Consider the following 17,056-nt stretch of genomic DNA (forward strand, 5'->3'; position numbering starts at 1 on the left):
AATTGACACTCTTGTTTATGGCGTCAGTAATCTCCCTATGCTCCAGTCATGAGTTTCCAAGGCTATGGAAGCCTTTTGAGTTCACCGACTCTTACCTTATTTTGACGAGGTCGTAGTCAAAGTGGAAGTTCTCTCCTCCCTTCAGAGAAAGGCACCTCCTTCTTTGAAGACCTGTGCTTTCCACTGAGATCTCACTCACAGAGATCTTTCATTTAGGTTATTTATTTATTTATTTTTGCCAGAGTGACTTGGCTTTCCATGCCTGAAATACTCTCATGGGCTTTTCAGCCGGATCCGAATGCCTTTAGGGCTGATTCTGAGGCCAGAGTGCTGTTTAGGACATCTGCCATTCAATGAGTCTGCTGTGTATCTCGCTTCCCATGATGGATCGTTCTCTCCCCTTTTTTATTCTATCGGTTAGTATTAGCAGACACTAGTCTTGTTTATGTGATCCCTTTGACTCTTAGTCCTTTCATTATGATCAATTGTGAACTGAAATTGATCACTGGGACTAGTGAGATGGCATTGGTACATGCCACCTTGATGGGATTGAATTGGAATCCCCTGGTATGTTTCTAACTCTACCACTTGGGGCAAGTCAGCTTGAGCATTGTCGCTCCCCCTCTTCATGGAGGAACGACACTAAACCCTGCCTAGGCTTCCTATCCGAGTCACGGCACCATTATGTCGCTCCCCCTCTTCGTGGAGGAACGACACAGGACCCTGCGCTGTTCTTTTGTCTGCTCGGCCTTCCCCGGGTTGGCTACCGTCCCTTCCACCTCCGTGGAAGGGCGGTTCCCCCTAGCCACTTTTCCCCACTTCCGCGGGGGAGCGGCACACCGCCGGCCGGCTCTCTCGGGGGCTGCTCAGATGTTCCTCAGGTGTTCCCTTTAGATGTTCCTGGTGCATGCCGTCTCTCTCCTCCTTTATAGTCCTCCTCCGCCAATCCTAACTCGGCTGCCCACACGCCGAGTACGCTGCTCTCCTCCAATCAGGAGCAGCTCCTGCAGCTTGTCAAGTTGGTGAGAGGCAGCTGGGTAGAAGCTGTTGCCTCCTCTCCCAGCACCATATTGTGGGAGAGCAGATGCATAGAATAAGTCTTAATTCCAGTAACTTAGTCTAGTCCGAGTTGCTCCCCACAGAGCATGTCCCAAATTGTACATCTCTTCCCTCTCTTATTCCCACTCTTATATTTAACAGGGATCACTTTTCAGTTAAATTTCAACACTTAAGAATAACTGTGTATTAATTACAGAATTAAACCAATAGTATTAAGTAGAACAAAGAAAAACTACTAAGAGGGATAACGTATTAAGTTGTTCATCAACAGTCAGGGCTATGGCTGATCAAGTCACCGTTTCTCATAGTGTCCATTTCACTTCAACAGGTTTCCCCTTTGGTGCTCAGTCAGTTGTCACCGATCAGGGAGAACATATGATATTTGTCCCTTTGGGACTGGCTCATTTCACTCAGCATGATGTGTTCCAGATTTCTCCATTTTGTTGCAAATGACCGGATTTCATTTTTTTTAACTGCTGTATAGTATTCTAAAGAGTACATATCCCATAATTTCTTTATCCAGTCTACTGTTGATGGGCATTGAGGTTGGTTCCAGGTCTTGGCTATTGTGAATTGTGCTGCCATAAACATTAAGGTGCAGACCGCTTTTTTGTTTGCCAATTTAATTTCCTTTGGGTAAATTCCAAGGAGTGGGATGGCTGGGTTGAATGGTAGGGTTATATTCAGGTTTCTGAGGAATCTCCAAACTGACTTCCATAGTGGCTTCCACAGTCTGCATTCCCACCAACAGTGGGTTAGTGTCCCTTTTTCCCCACATCCTCGCCAGCATCTGTTGTTGGTAGATTTCTGTATGTGAGCCATTCTAACCGGGGTGAGGTGAAACCTCATTGTGGTTTTGATTTGCATTTCCCTGATTGCTCGTGATCTTGAACATTTTTTCATGTGCCTGTTGGCCACTTGGATTTCCTCTTTTGAAAAATGTCTATTGAGGTCCTTGGCCCATCTCTTAAGTGGGTTGTTTGTTTTGTTGCTGTGGAGTTTCTTGATCTCTTTGTAGATTCTGGTTATTAACCCTTTATCTGTTGTGTAGTTTGCAAATATTTTTTCCCATTCTGTCGGATGTCTCTTCACTCTCCTGACTACTAACTCAGTGTTAAATCGCGTGGCTGAGACACACTGGTGTGGGCAGTCAACCCAAGGACCGGTCGGTCCCTGACTCAGAAAACTCTTGCCAGGAGTTCAGGACCACCCCCCGCTTAGAGTCCCTCCCCCCAGCATAATCGCAGGGCAATCTCACAAAAGAAAGTCTTGGGGCCAGCGCTGTGGCTTAGCAGGTAAAGCCACTGCCTTCAGTGCCAGGATACCACATGCATGCCGGTTCAAGTCCTGGCTGCTCCATTTCGAATCCAGCTATGATCTGGGAAAGCTGTAGAAGATGGCCCAAGTGCTAGGGCCCCTGCACCCATGTGGAAGGCCCAGAAGAAGCTCCTGGCTCCTGGCTTCAGATTGGTCCAGCTCCAGCTGATGCAGCCATTTAGGGAGTGATCCAAAGGATGGAAAACTTCTCTCTGTCTGTGCCTCTGCCTCTCTGTAACTCCGACTTTCAAATAAAAATGAATAAATTTTTTCAAAAAGTCTTGTGAAATTGGATCTACACAAAAGATCAAATCATTTTTAAAAACTTGGGCCCCGCACCCCATGGGAGTCCAGGAGAAGCACCTGGCTCCTGCCTTCGGATCAGCGCGGTGCGCCGGCCGCAGAGCGCCGGCTACGGCGGCCATTAGAGGGTGAACCAACGGCAAAGGAAGACCTTTCTCTCTGTCTCTCTCTCTCACTATCCACTCTGCCTGTCAAAACAAACAAACAAACAAACAAAACCAAAAAACTTGACCCAGTGTGTGTAGAGGAGCAGGCCTAAGAAATACTATGTGGATACATATAGTTTACGTGGTATGCTGTGTATTCCTATTACTATCTGAATTAAAAAGCATCAGCCACAGCAGAGGATGCGGTTATCCATGGCAAAGAACTTTAAAGGGGACAGCGTTGTGGCACGGTGGATTAAGCCACCACTGCTTGCTATGCAAATATCCCCTATCCGAGTGCTAGTTCAAGTCCCGGCTCCTCTGCTTCTAATCCAGCTCCTCACTAATGTGCCTAGGAAAGCAGAGGAAGATGATCCAAGTGCTTGGGCTGCTGCCATTCACCTGGGAGACCAGGGTTTCCAGTAGTACTATTATGAAGAAACAACTGGTGGTGACCTATTCTTTAACTGTGGACCAGGTGTTGGAAATGCACTGGCCAACAATAGAAAAGGGTGACCAAACTTCAACTTGAACCCTGCTATTGTTAATTACCCAAATGCTAGTTTGTAGGTGTTGTAGTAACATCATAAAATTGCTTCTCCAGGTGCTATCAATCATATGCCCTAATTGGCGGGACATGTTAGCAAGTGAAGAATGTTGGTCATAAGGAAAAGGCAGCACACAAACGGCGACAGATTGAACCAAACAGGGGGCACCCATGACCGATGCTAACAGATTCCTTTGCTCCTGGAGAACATCTACTCTTTGGTTTACCAGTAAAATCCCTGTTTTGAGACTCTCGTCTAATTGCTCCTGTTGTTGCAAAGCAACTGCCATTTGTGCCGAAATATTGCTGATTTGTTGAATTGAACCAACTTGGGTAACCGTCAAGGTGACTGCGGCTGCGCTCGCCACCGCGGCTGCTGTGATGGCAGCCACCAAAGCCGCAGTGATACCAAAGTCTCTACGACTTCGCAGGATCACTGCGAAGTCTTTAGGTCCCGCCCTAATTGGGACCGGAATCCAGGTGGGGACGCACATAATTACTTCCACTGAGTTACTGTCCCAACATTGAGTAAGGTTCCCGGCAGTGCAGGTATTATTCACTTTGTCACAAACATACCAAAGGAAAGGTGGCTTGACGCATGCCCAAGCCAAATAAGTCTCAGATCTATAAGTATGGTTGAGAGTGACAGTGTCATCATCTTCAGCCCACGAGCCATTGGACCAGAACCAACCAAAAGCACAAGTAGCAATCTTTTCATAACTTTCACTTGCTCTCTGCTATAATTGGGCCTTGGGCCTCATCTGCTGTTTCTTCTGGGGGTTGTTGATCGACACAATTTCCCATCAGAAGTCGGACTCTTCTTTCCGGCGTCCAAATGGGTTGTGCAGCTCCCTGTGGAAAGAAACAAACAGCTCCTCATACCCTTCTTAATAAAGGGAACGGGCCTTTCCACTTATTATCCTGCAAATCTTTCCACATAACCCATTGTACTGATTCTTTATCCATTACTTGAGTGTGTATTTCCGCTGGAGTTTTGCCATTTTTCTTCTTATTTAAAAAGTTTATAGTATATAATGCTAAAGCCAAGGCATCTTTATTGGATACCACATACTCCCCTATTCCCCCTTTTTGTTTATTAATTAAGTTTTTTAAATACAAATGAGTACGTTCCACAATGGCCTGGCCTTGAGGATTGTATGGTATGACTGTCAAATGAATAATGCCAAATTCCTTTAAAAAGGTAGCAAAGCGAGCTGACGTATAAGCCGGTCCATTATCAGTTTTGATAACCTGAGGAATCCCCCAGGCTGCAAAGGACTGCAGACAATGTTGAATAGCTTGTTGCGTGCCTTCTTTATTCAGGGCTGTGGCCATAACCATGCCTGAATACGTGTCCACTGTCACATGAACACAACTCTGCCATCCAAAAGAAGGAGTATGAGTAACATCCATCTGCCAAATGTGACACAGCTTAAGGCCGCGGGGGTTGGCGCCTGTTGGAATTCTGGGAACCACAGAAACTACACACTTTTCACAAGATTTTATAATATCCTCAGCTCGCCTATGGGGAATGTTATACTTCATACTTAAGGTGGTACTATTTACATGCCATTTAGAATGGTACTCTTTGGCTTGATCAATAACAGTGCAGGCAAGCAAAAAGCGCGAGTAATGATCAGCTAGCATATTGCCCTGGCTAAGTGGTCCGGGTAAATTCGAATGTGCTCTTATATGTCCTATAAATATAGGATGATGCCTGTGTATTAACAATTTTTGAATTTCCATTAAATAGGCATATATCGTGGACAATCTGGAGATACTGCATGCTTCGTCCAACAATCTTACTACATTAACCACATAAGCACTATACGACAACACATTTAAGGGACCTTTTTCTTTTCGTAATACAGTTGCAATGATGGCTATCTCTGCATGCTGGGGAGAGGGGGACACAGTCAACACAAAATATCACTGATCACCAATAATCATGGCTCCAGTTCCCCCCTTCGCCCCATCAGTAAATACTCTGGGGGCGCCTTCTATTGGATGCTTGAGCACCTTCTGTACCCACATGATTGGAATGTGTATGCAAAATGTAACAAAAGGATGATTTGGGTAATGATTATCGATCTCTACTTGTAATACTAGAATTACATATGCCCATGCCCAATTTTCTCTTGTCCATGCTTCCACGGCCTCTTTGCAAAAAGGTATGACACATCGTACAGGATTTTTCCCTGAAATCTCCATTGTCTTTTTTATTGCGGTTAGTACCAAATCTGCAATGGCTGAACCCTGAGTGTACAGCACTCGAGGTAAATGTGAATGCGGGTAAACAAACAGTAAAGGGCCTCCTTGCCAAATTACTGCAAAGGGGTACAACTGTTCTACAAACACTAAAATTTCTAAAGACTTCGACAAATCACATCTTTGCATTTGGGTAGCCTTAAGACGTGTCTCAACTTTTTGTAAAACTGCAGCGGCCTCTGGAGACAACTCTCATGGTGAAGTAAGCTGTGAATCACCTCTAAAATTTTGAACAGTGGAAGCATTTCCTCAGTGGTCAATTTACAATAAGGTCATATCCAATTTAAATTTCCACATAATTTTTGAAAATCATTTAAGGTTTTTAGTCCTGTTGTTGCAATGGTAAATTCCAAAGGGGCCACATTTGTTGGCGTTAGCTTAAGTCCTAAATACTGAACTACTGTGTCCTTTTGAACCTTTTCTGGCGCTATTTGTAATCCTGCCTCCTGCAGGCATGAGCTTAATGTCATAAATGCTGCTTCCAATTGATCCTTCCTAGCAGATGTTAACAATAGATCATCCATATAATGGAAGATTTTCACTTCTACATGTTGTTGATGAGCAGGCTCTATGGCTTGTGACACATATAATTGGCATAAGGTGGGACTATTGGCCATGGCTTGAGGGAGAACTCTCCACTCATACCTTTTATTTGGACTTTGATGATTTATGGCAGGCACAGTAAATTCAAATCTTCGGGTATCCTTTTCATGTAATGGTATACTAAAAAAACAATCCTTAAGATCGATTACAATCAAAGGCCAATCCTTGGGGATCATGGTTGGTACTCGCAGGCCTGGCTGCAATGCCCCCATGGGTTGCATTTGTTGATTTATGGCCCTTAAATCATGTAGTAAGTGATACTTTCCTGATTTCTTTTTTATAACAAAAATAGGAGTATTCCCAGGGGATGTGGATGACTGAAGGTGACCTGCCTCCAGCTGTTGTTGAACTATTTCATGTATGGCAGCCAATTTTTCCTCAATAAGGGGCCACTGTGGTATCCACACAGGCTTATCATCCAGCCAAGTTAGTGGCAGTGGCTGCCTTACAGTGACCCCTATGAAAAACCCAGACCTTGTCTTCCTTCATTTGCCCTAGGAGTGATGGGATCCATTATGCCCTGTTCATTTATCCCTAGACCCCCACCAGAGTAACCCATTTGCTTCATCATTTTCCACCCTGGGGAGTGAACAGCTGTAGGCTCATTTGTTAGTTGTACTTGTAATTGTTCTAATATGTCCCTCCCCCATAATGTGATGGGAACAGCGCAGACATACAGCTGCACCTTGCTTTTATTGCCTTCCTGGTCCTGCCAGTCCAGCACTTGGGCACTCCTGGATGGGGAGACTGCAGCGCCCAATCCCACTAAAGTATTGGCTCCCTCTTGCAAGGGCCACGACTTTGGCCAATCATTCTCAGAGACAATGCTAACATCTGCACCTGTGTCTAGCAGCCCATGAATTGCTTTTCCTTTAATGGTGATGGTCCATATAGGATGGTTCCCAAGTGACATGGGCAGGGCCACAAAATTTTTGCCTTGAATGCCCCTATTATCAGTAGTAGGCGTCATAATTATCAGCTGAGCAACTGGCTGTGATGGCAACAGCTGTACAATTCCTTTAGTAGAATGCAACAACACTTTAAGTTTTTTACAGGGTAATTGGACAATTCCCGTCACCACCAATAGGCCCATTAGGGAGTTTGTAGCTTTTCCTATGGTAATTCCTATGCCTTCCAAATCGCTTAGAGGATCGTGTGGGTGTATACATCTACCGCTTGGACTCCCATTTGTGGTGTTAATACTGTATAGTCGGCGGCTCACAGCTCTGTGCAATAAATGCCTGACTTCCCCTTGGCTGCTGCCCTGTTCCCTGAGTTACTTGACCTTGCGATGCCGGCACCCACTGAGATTTCGGGCCCCCAGGTGCTGGGGCCCTCTGTCCTTTTTTTGGGGCGTTGTTCCCATTGTCGTTTTGCCCACTGCCCTATGGGCTCCAAGAGTGGATTACCTGCTTTATCCTGTTTTGAATAGCATTCATTAGCCCAATGATTGCCCTTACCACATTGGGGGCAAAGTCCTGGCTCCTGACCAGTGTCTCTATGCACCCAAGCCTTGGATTGGCACTCCTTTTTTAAATGACCCTCCCTTCCACACTTAAAGCATTTGCATCCTCCCACATCTCGGTGAAGCATTTTGGCCATAGCTACAGCCGCATGTGAACCCCGATGCTACATCATCCATAACATCTCTGCAAATTTTTAGGAATGTGGGAATGTCCTTATGTTGCCATGGTCTCAGAGCTTCGTGGCAAGTTTTGTTCACCTGCTCGTAAGCCAGTCTCCAGACCAATGGCATAGCCTCCTCCACGGTCTCAAAAATGTCCCCTGCAGCCTCCATAAGTCTGTTGACAAAGTCTGCATAAGGCTCCGTGGGGCCCTGCACAATCTTTGTTAGACCGTGCCTAATCTCACCCTTTCTTGGAATAACTTTCCATGCTCTTCTCGCCAATTCTCTAACTTGCATCAGTACCACTATGGGAGCTCTTGCTTGGGCATTGGTATCGTTAAAGGCTCCTTCCCCATTCAGCATGTCCTCATTCCAAGCTGCATTTCTGGCCCTGTGGTTTTGCTTGGCTTGTTCCTGAGCTAGCTCCCTGTACGCAGCAGACCACAAAAGGAAGTCTCCACCGTCCAACACTGCTTTCACTAAATTTCTCCAATCATCCGGAATTAGGCCCTGAGTTCCTATAGTTTCTAAAACTGCTTGTGTGAAATTAACATGGGGGCCATACAGCTGTACTGCCTGTTGTAATTCTTTAAGCAATTTATGATCCATAGGGCTCCACCCCCGGTTGCCTTGGGCATCCAGAACTACTGGAAACACATGGCCGGGTTCCTGATATTGCTCCCAGTCCGGGGCATGGTAACGTCTACTGTCTGAGGACTCCCTGGGCTTGGAAGGAATCGTGCCCTCTCCTATCATCTCTTCCTCAGAGTCTGCCCGTGGTGAAGCAGAGCAGCCTCTCCTGACAGGGACTGACTTGGGCAACGTAAGCGGCCGATACCGCGGTGGTGGGTCGTCCTCGAGGGACAGGTTTGTGAATGCAGTCAGATCAGGATATAAGCGAGGTGTGCAGGATGGTTCTCCCAGATGTGGGGGCGCAGTCAGCTGAGGGCGGTCCTTCTCAGCGCCTTCCCCCGACCCCTCCCCCATTTTGTTCCTCTGGGTGTTCTCGCCTACTGACTCCCTGTTGCCTTGACTGCCACAGTCGCTAGAGTGACTGCCCTGGCAAGACTCCTCCTGCACTTTTTCTAAAAGCTCGCTCCCTTCATCTAGCAGGAGTCCTATTCTCTCAGTGGGGTCTTGAAGGGCCTGGTCAACGAGCTGCCACAATCTGAGCATCTCTGCTGGCTCTCTGGCTGCCTTCAATTGTCTACCCACCCTTTTCCACTGTAGCTCATCTAAATCGCCCCTCTCCACAAACCATGGTGACACCCTAGCAACGGCCCTAGTAAAAGCGCAGACCGCAGCCGCTTTAACGGGTGTCCTGGTAGCCTTTAATAAACGACTCAACAGCAGTCGTAGTCTGGCAGTGGATGGAGTGTTCCCCATGTTTTACAAAGACAGCTGCCGCGGTAAAGCGGCATTTACCTCCCACCCTTTGCTGCTTGGCGTTAATACTTTGCTCTGAAATTCCCGCCTCCCCCCCCCCCCCGCCCCCACCGCGTTCCTTCCCGCCTTTTTTTCTGGCGTTCTTAATTACAATTCACCTTTAGTCCTTTCTTTTCAATGTGGTGCTATTATCTCACCCATTTACTCCAGCCGCCTTTTTTAGCATTTCTCAGCACAACACACTATCCGCCCCTACGCTATGGTGGCGTTTGTTCTCTTCCGCCTATTATCAGGTTCCTAGATCCCATTTTGGTGCTTATCCCCGTCTCCTAGGACGGTACCACGGTTTCTGCCTTTCCTTACGAATTACCCAAACTCCCATGTGAACACACGTTTACCTTTGTTACTAACCTCTTCCTGCGAGTCGCGAAGCGATCTGAGTCATGAAGCGATCCGAGTCACGGAACCACTTGTCGCTCCCTTGTCCGCAAAGGAACGACGCTACTCACAGCTAATTGGTCTTCTGTGGACTTTTATTATGAGAGAGAAAATAACAGTGACAGAGGTAGAGAGAAAGGAAGGAGGAAGAAGAAAAAAAAGGGGCTTCCTTCCTCCGCGTATGGCTTATATACAAAATCCAACCAATCACAAGCGGGCTAAAGTCCATGCACGGAGTCCTCCAATCCAATACTTGTTCACGCAGTGTACACCCGTCCTTGGGCCAATCAAATGAGGTGTCATGCAGCAGGCGCCATCTTGTTGTTTACAGCACTCTTAGCTCCTCCAGAAAAGCCCCGCCCATTGGAAAGCACCTGGTAACTAAAACTAAAAAACATCCGCCAACACAGCAACAGCTGCCAGGCCAAACCTTGACATGGGGGCCCCATGGCTGGCCATCCCATGGGGCCCCACAAAGCTGGGCATCCGGGTTCCTCCTGCTGTCTGGATCTCTCCTTATGAATTTTCTAGCACTCCTATTCAATACTTGCCTCCTTAATATGCTAACCTGATTTGTCTGTGCTTGCCTAGAGGCCATAAAGTTCCAAATGCTCCTCTGAAGCTACCAGCCAATTTACAAGAAATAATGGAAGATTGTGTCCTTTAGAATAGTTAAGAGGGCACCAAAGTGAGAAATGAAGAGGAAGTTAGGCTGTGACTAGAGACAAAAGAGAGACAAGACCTGTGAGAAGGGCAGGTGTCCTAATCTCTGTTTACTGTAACTCCTGTTCCAGTTCTCCATAGGTATTGGCAAGTCTGGGTAGTCATCCAAATCTCTATTCCCCATACTTGTAGACACATATGGGTAGGTCTCCTGATCTCGGTTCTCTGCAATGACTCTCCCACCCCACCAAGTTCCCCATGAGCCTTGTCTCAAGTTCCTCCTCGTGTGTGGTCTTGAGCCCTGCAGGCTGCAACCAGGCCCACCAATGCTGCACCTGTTAATGCACAATGCAAATAAATACTCTAAGGAACCTGGATGGGATGCCCAGTCTTGGGAAGTGATTCCACTGGGCCCGTCATTAATAACTGCTTCTGCTGATCCTTCACCCAGCCCCTGGTGCCTGTTTGAACTAAGGGAATTTCTCAAATCTGGTTTTCTGTAATGCCTGAGAGAAATGAAACCATGCATTTGCTGAAGCATGTTACCTGAGAGAAACCACGCTTTTGATGAGGTAAAAATCCCACGTGTTTACTAAGCAAATCACAGAGAGCCAGCCAGGAGAAAAATTCATTTTCAAATGTGGCAATGTGATTTGCTTAGTAAACATGGAAGTGTTTATATGGTACCACACCCATGTCCAGAGTAAAAATAAGTACTTCTAGGGGAGGGGGTCCCTGAGTGACAGATATGTGAACACAGCAGCACAGAGCAAAGCAGGTGTGGCTTCCAGCTCATGAAATTAAAATTATCTATCTAAGCCTTCCCACATTAGGGTCAGAGTGAGTTCTTGGGGTCAGAACTGAGGGACTGAGGTCAAGTTGAAGGCTTGAGGAGGGGTCAAGCAAGGGGATTGGGGTCAGAGTGAGGGCGTGGGGTCAGGCCAGGTGTTCTGAGGTCAAAGTTGATGGCTTTAGAGGCCAAGCAGGAGGAATGGGGTCAGAGTGAGTTCTTGGGGTCAGGACTGGGGGACTGAGGTAAAAGTTGACAGCATGAGAGGTCAAGCAGAAGGAGTAGGGTTAGAGTGAAGGGTTTGGGTAAGGACAGGGGAACTGGGGTCAAAGTGAGGGCTTGGATCAGAGCATGTGTGCTGAGGTCACAGCAAGGGCTTGGGGCCCTCATAAGCAGATTGTGGTCAGGGTGAGGACTTGGGGTCAGGGCAGAAGGACTCAGGTCATAATGAGGGCTTGGAGTCAGGGCATGTGAGCTGGGGTCAGAGTGATGGTGTGGGGCCTACATAGGGGGACTGGGGTTCAAGGTAGGGCTTGGGGTCAAGGCAGAGACTGGGGTGAGACCAGGGCTTAGCATCAGGACAGGGGGACTGGGTCAGAATAAGGGCTTCGGCGTCAAGGAAAGGGGACTGGGCTCAGAGGGATGGCTTGGGGTCAAGACAGGAGGCCTAGGGTCCAAGTGAGGACTTGGGGCTAGGGCAGGGTACTGGTGTCAGAGGGAGAGTTTGAGGTGAGGGCAGGGGCACTGGGTCAGAAGCAGGGGCTTTTGGGACAAGGCTGGGGGATTAGGGTCAGATGGAGATCTTGGGCTTAGGGGAGGGAGACTGGGGTGAGTGCGAGGGCTGTGGTCAGGGCAGGAGTTTGGAGTAAGGGTGACATCTTGGGGTCAGGAATGAGGTACTCAAGTTAAAGGGAGGGCTAGGGGTCAGGGCAGGGGGACTGGGGTCAACGTGAGGGCTTGATATCAGGACAAGAGGACCCAGGTCAGAGCATGGGCTTGGGAGTCAGGGCAGGGGAGCTGGTTTCAGAGGGAGAGCTTGGGGTCAGGACTGGGACACTGAGGTCAAATTTGAGGGCTTGAGGGATCAAGCAGGGGGATTGAAATCAGAGAGGGGTCTTGGGTCAGGACAGGGAGACTGGGGCCACAGTGAGGGTTTTGGGTCAGGGCATGGAAACTGGGGTCAGAGCGAGGGCTTGGGGTCAGGCAGGCATGGGGATGGGATTAAAAGGAGGGCCTGAGGCTTTCGCAGGGGGACTGGGGTCAGAGCGAGGCCTTGGAGGTCAAGGCATGGAGACTGGGGTCACAGTGAGGGCTCGGGGTCAGGGCAGAAAGAACTGCTGCAACTACCAGGACTGGACCAGGCTGAAGCCAGGAGCAAGGAATTCCATTTTGGTCTCTCACATGAGTGGTGGAGGCCCAGGTATTTGAGTCAACCTCTGCTGCCTTCCTAAGTGCATTACCAGGGAACTGGATTGGAAGCAGAGTAGCCTGGGAGTGAACTGTCCTGCAGTGTGGGAGGCAGGTGTGCCCCAGTTATAGCTTAAAACACTGCTCCATTATCCCCAACTTTCTAAAACACATGTTATCTTTGCACATTCCCTGTAGTGTTTTTCCTCACAATCCAGGTGCTAGGTTTCAGAACAATTTCTGAATCTCCAGTGTGTCACAATTCTTTTGACCCCTCCTGGTTGTAAATGTATTACATGAGTCTGGAAGTGCTTCCTGGGTAGCAGCGGTGCTATTGCCAAGAGGGTCCAGCTGGTGTTCTCTGGTTGCCACCCCACCCCCGACCCCCGCCGACAGAGTGGTTCTCATGCACATGCAGCAGGTAGAAATGTGGTCATTTCTGTCATTGCATTTTGCTGGAATGTGCATGTGTAGATACAAAATTCTCTTAAGCATTCAAATTGTGGTGCAGATCAAGTCCTACAAAAGCGTAATTACAATCCCAATCCCCTTATGGAGTGTGTGATACCAAGGAACGACCTGGATCCAGACAGCTAAATTAAGTTCTAGTATTAAAGTATCCACATTGTCCTTAGAAGGTGTCATAGCCAGAGCAAAAGCAGTCTTGAGAAACCATCGCTAATATAAAAACTTGGTAAAGAAATCATTCCACTCTTAGTTTATTTACACTTACCACATTGCCTTTGGTCCCTCTGCCTTCTCCAGATACCTGTACTCTTGTTTTCAATTTAAAATCATCACAGTTTTCCAAACAAAACTGCTTTGCTCACCATAGACTCAAAATCCCCTTTTGAGTTAAGTTAAGCATATTTTTCTTCCTCTTCTTTTGTTTGGAATGTAGAGGACAACTACTTTTAAATTTAAAACATGTTTATAAATTTCATCTCAGGAATTATCAAGGATTTTTTAATATGATTGTGGCATATTTTAAACAAATTGTGGTTCATGTTCTTAACAATCACTTGCAAATCAGATGCATTTGATTTAAAAGGAAATCATTCAAAGTTACAAGACTAAGTCAATTACTGATTCATTCCTGACATGAAGAATTGCCCCTTGGAGCCAGGGACAGGTGTGTGTGAGGAGACAAGACAAGGTGCAAGGCTGATAATGTTAGGATAAATTTTTATTTTATTTTATTTAGTTTTCTGCCTAAAATTGTAGACATGAATAACTCTGCATCTAAAATCAAAATCTAAAATCAAAGTTTCATGTAACTTCCTGAGCTTTGTCCAAAGTCTTCACTCTAGTTTTCAAAACCCCTCGAGAATTCAGACAAGAAGGGATCAGGGCTTTTTAAGAAATCATGATTGCTGCCAGTAGACCCTAGTGAGAAAAGTGAATACATTTGCTCAGTGACTCCAGGAACCAGAACAGGTGGTAAAATTGAGCTCTTCTGGTGGAGTCATTAGCTCTGCTGTGCCTCCCATCTCACGCAAAGAGGGGCCTGGTAAGTTTCCTGCACAGGCAGGTGAGGGACTGAGGGATGCGTGAAGGCTCTATGCCAAGAGCTGAGTCCGGGGCTGGTGTTTTGCACAGGAGTGCTCAGAGAGTCATAGCCACTCTGCTTGGACAGCACTTGGCAGCCCTGCATGGACAGGAATCAAACAGCATCAGCTCTGTGGCTTTCTCCAAGAACTCTCAGGCATCCAGATTTCCTAGGAAATCCTCAATGATGAAAGTATCAGCTTCTACACAATGTACCTGCAGCCTAGGTCTGCCCCAATCCTCACAGTCACAGGCCCCAGATCCTCCTCACAGGCACAGCCCACGAAATTCCTGTGGACTGGTGACCGTGGACTCGCCCACATTGGCACCGACTTGAAACCAGTGCCTCTCCAACCCACTCACTTAGAAAGGCCTGTGTTTCATGGTACTGTGACAATCTGATTTCTTTTTTTTTAAACTTTTATTTAATGAATATAGATTTCCAAAGTACAGCTTACGGACTACATTGGCTTCCCCCCCATCCCATGACTTACCTCCCACCCGCAACCCTCCCCTTTCCCGCTCTCTCTCCCCTTCCATTCATATCAAGATTCATTTTCAATTTTCTATATATACAGAAGATCAGTTTAGTAAACATTAAGTAAAGATTTCAACAGTTTGCACCCACATAGAAACACAAAGTGAAAAATACTGTTTGGGTACTCATTATAGCATTAAATCACAATGTACAGCACATTAAGGACAGAGATCCTACATGAGGAGTAAGTGCACAGTGACTCCTGTTGTTGACTTCAAATTGACACTCTTGTTTATGGCATCAGTAATCTCCCTATGCTCCAGTCATGAGTTTCCAAGGCTATGGAAGCCTTTTGAGTTCACCGACTCTTACCTTATTTTGACGAGGTCGTAGTCAAAGTGGAAGTTCTCTCCTCCCTTCAGAGAAAGGCACCTCCTTCTTTGAAGACCTGTGCTTTCCACTGAGATCTCACTCACAGAGATCTTTCATTTAGGTCTTTCTTTTTCTGCCAGAGTGTCTTGGCTTTCCATGCCTGAAATACTCTCATGGGCTTTTCAGCCAGATCGGAATCCCTTTAGGGCTGATTCTGAGGCCAGAGTGCTGTTTAGGATATCAGCCATTCAATGAGTCTGCTGTGTATCTCGCTTCCCATGTTGGATCGCTCTCCACTTTATTTTCTATAGGTTAGTATTAGCAGACACTAGTCTTGTTTATGTGATCCCTTTGACTCTTAGTCCTTTCATTATGATCAATTGTGAACTGAAATTGATCACTTGGAATAGTGAGATGGCATTGGTACATGCCACCGTGATGGGATTGAATTGGAATCCCCTGGTATGTTTCTAAATCTACCATTTGGGGCAAGTCAGCTAGAGCATGTCCCAAATTGTACATCTCTTCCCTCTCTTATTCCCACTTTTATATTTAGCAGGGATCACTTTTCAGTTAAATTTCAACACTTAAGAATAACTGTGTATTAATTACAGAATTAGACCAATAGTATTAAGTAGAACAGACAAAAAAATACTAAGCGGGATAATGTATTAAGTTGTTCATCAACAGTCAGGGCTATGGCTGATCAAGTCACCGTTTCTCATAGTGTCCATTTCACTTCAACAGGTTTCCTTTTTGGTGTTCAGTCAGTTGTCACCGATCAGGGAGAACATATGATATTTGTCCCTTTGGGACTGGCTCATTTCACTCAGCATGATGTGTTCCAGATTTCTCCATTTTGTTGCAAAGGACTGGATTTCATTGTTTTTTACTGCGGTATAGTATTCTAAAGAGTACATATCCCATAATTTCTTTATCCAGTCTACTGTTGATGGGCATTGAGGTTGGTTCCAGGTCTTGGCTATTGTGAATTGTGCTGCCATAAACATTAGGGTGCAGACCGCTTTTTTGTTTGCCAATTTAATTTCCTTTGGGTAAATTCCACGGAGTGGGATGGCTGGGTCGAACAGTAGGGTTATCTTCAGGTTTCTGAGGAATCTCCAAACTGACTTCCATAGTGGCTTCCACAGTCTGCATTCTCACCAACAGTGGGTTAGTGTCCCTTTTCCCCCACATCCTCGCCAGCATCTGTTGTTGGTAGATTTCTGTATGTGAGCCATTCTAACCGGGGTGAGGTGAAACCTCATTGTGGTTTTGATTTGCATTTCCCTGATTGCTCGTGATCTTGAACATTTTTTCATGTGCCTGTTGGCCACTTGGATTTCCTCTTTTGAAAAATGTCTATTGAGGTCCTTGGCCCATCTCTTAAGTGGGTTGTTTTGTTGCTGTGGAGTTTCTTGATCTCTTTGTAGATTCTGGTTATTAACCCTTTATCTGTTGCGTAGTTTGCAAATATTTTTTCCCATTCTGTCAGTTGTCTCTTCACTCTCCTGACTGTTTCTTTTGCAGTACAGAAACTTCTCAATTCGATGCAATCCCAATAATTGATTTTGGCTTTGACTGCCTGTGCCTCCCGGGTCTTTTCCAGAAACTCTTTGCCTGTGCCAATATCTTGAAGGGTTTCTCCAATGTTCTCTAATAACTTGATGGTGTTAGGTCGTAGATTTAGGTCTTTAATCCATGTTGAGTGGATTTTTGTGTAAGGTGTAAGGTAGGGGTCTTGCTTCATGAATCTGCACATGGAAATCCAGTTTTCCCATCACCATTTATTGAATAGACTCTTCTTACTCCAGGGATTGGTTTTAGATCCTTGACCAAATATAAGTTGGCTGTAGATGTTTGGGTTGTTTTCTGGTGTTTCAATTCTGTTCCATTGGTCTATCCATCTGTTTCTGTACCAGTACCATGCTGTTTTGATTACAACTGCCCTGTAGTATGTCCTGAAATCTGGTATTGTGATGCCTCCAGCTTTGTTTTTGTTGTACAAGATTTCTTTAGCTATTCGAGGTCTCTTGTGCCTCCATATGAATTTCAGCATCATTTTTTCTAGATCTGAGAAGAATGTCTTTGGTATCTTGATTGG

General features: G+C 46.2%; 1 long non-coding RNA gene across 2 annotated transcripts; it reads right to left on the bottom strand.

The window, feature by feature from the left end:
• Window positions 1–1,839: 1,839 nt before the first annotated feature.
• On the bottom strand, window positions 1,840–9,889 carry LOC149126173 (uncharacterized). Of its 2 annotated transcripts, XR_016235594.1 has the most exons (3): window positions 9,668–9,889; window positions 3,949–4,224; window positions 1,840–2,620 (listed from the first exon to the last, which is right to left on the bottom strand). It is a non-coding gene; the product is annotated as an uncharacterized LOC149126173 (long non-coding RNA). The 2 variants fall into 2 exon arrangements; XR_016235593.1 differs by having other exon boundaries at window positions 1,840–4,224.
• Window positions 9,890–17,056: the final 7,167 nt, after the last annotated feature.

This window comes from Oryctolagus cuniculus, chromosome 6, assembly GCF_051225735.1.
Source record: "Oryctolagus cuniculus isolate XC-2025 breed Fujian yellow rabbit chromosome 6, ASM5122573v1, whole genome shotgun sequence".
NCBI classification, from domain to species: Eukaryota; Metazoa; Chordata; class Mammalia; order Lagomorpha; family Leporidae; genus Oryctolagus; species Oryctolagus cuniculus.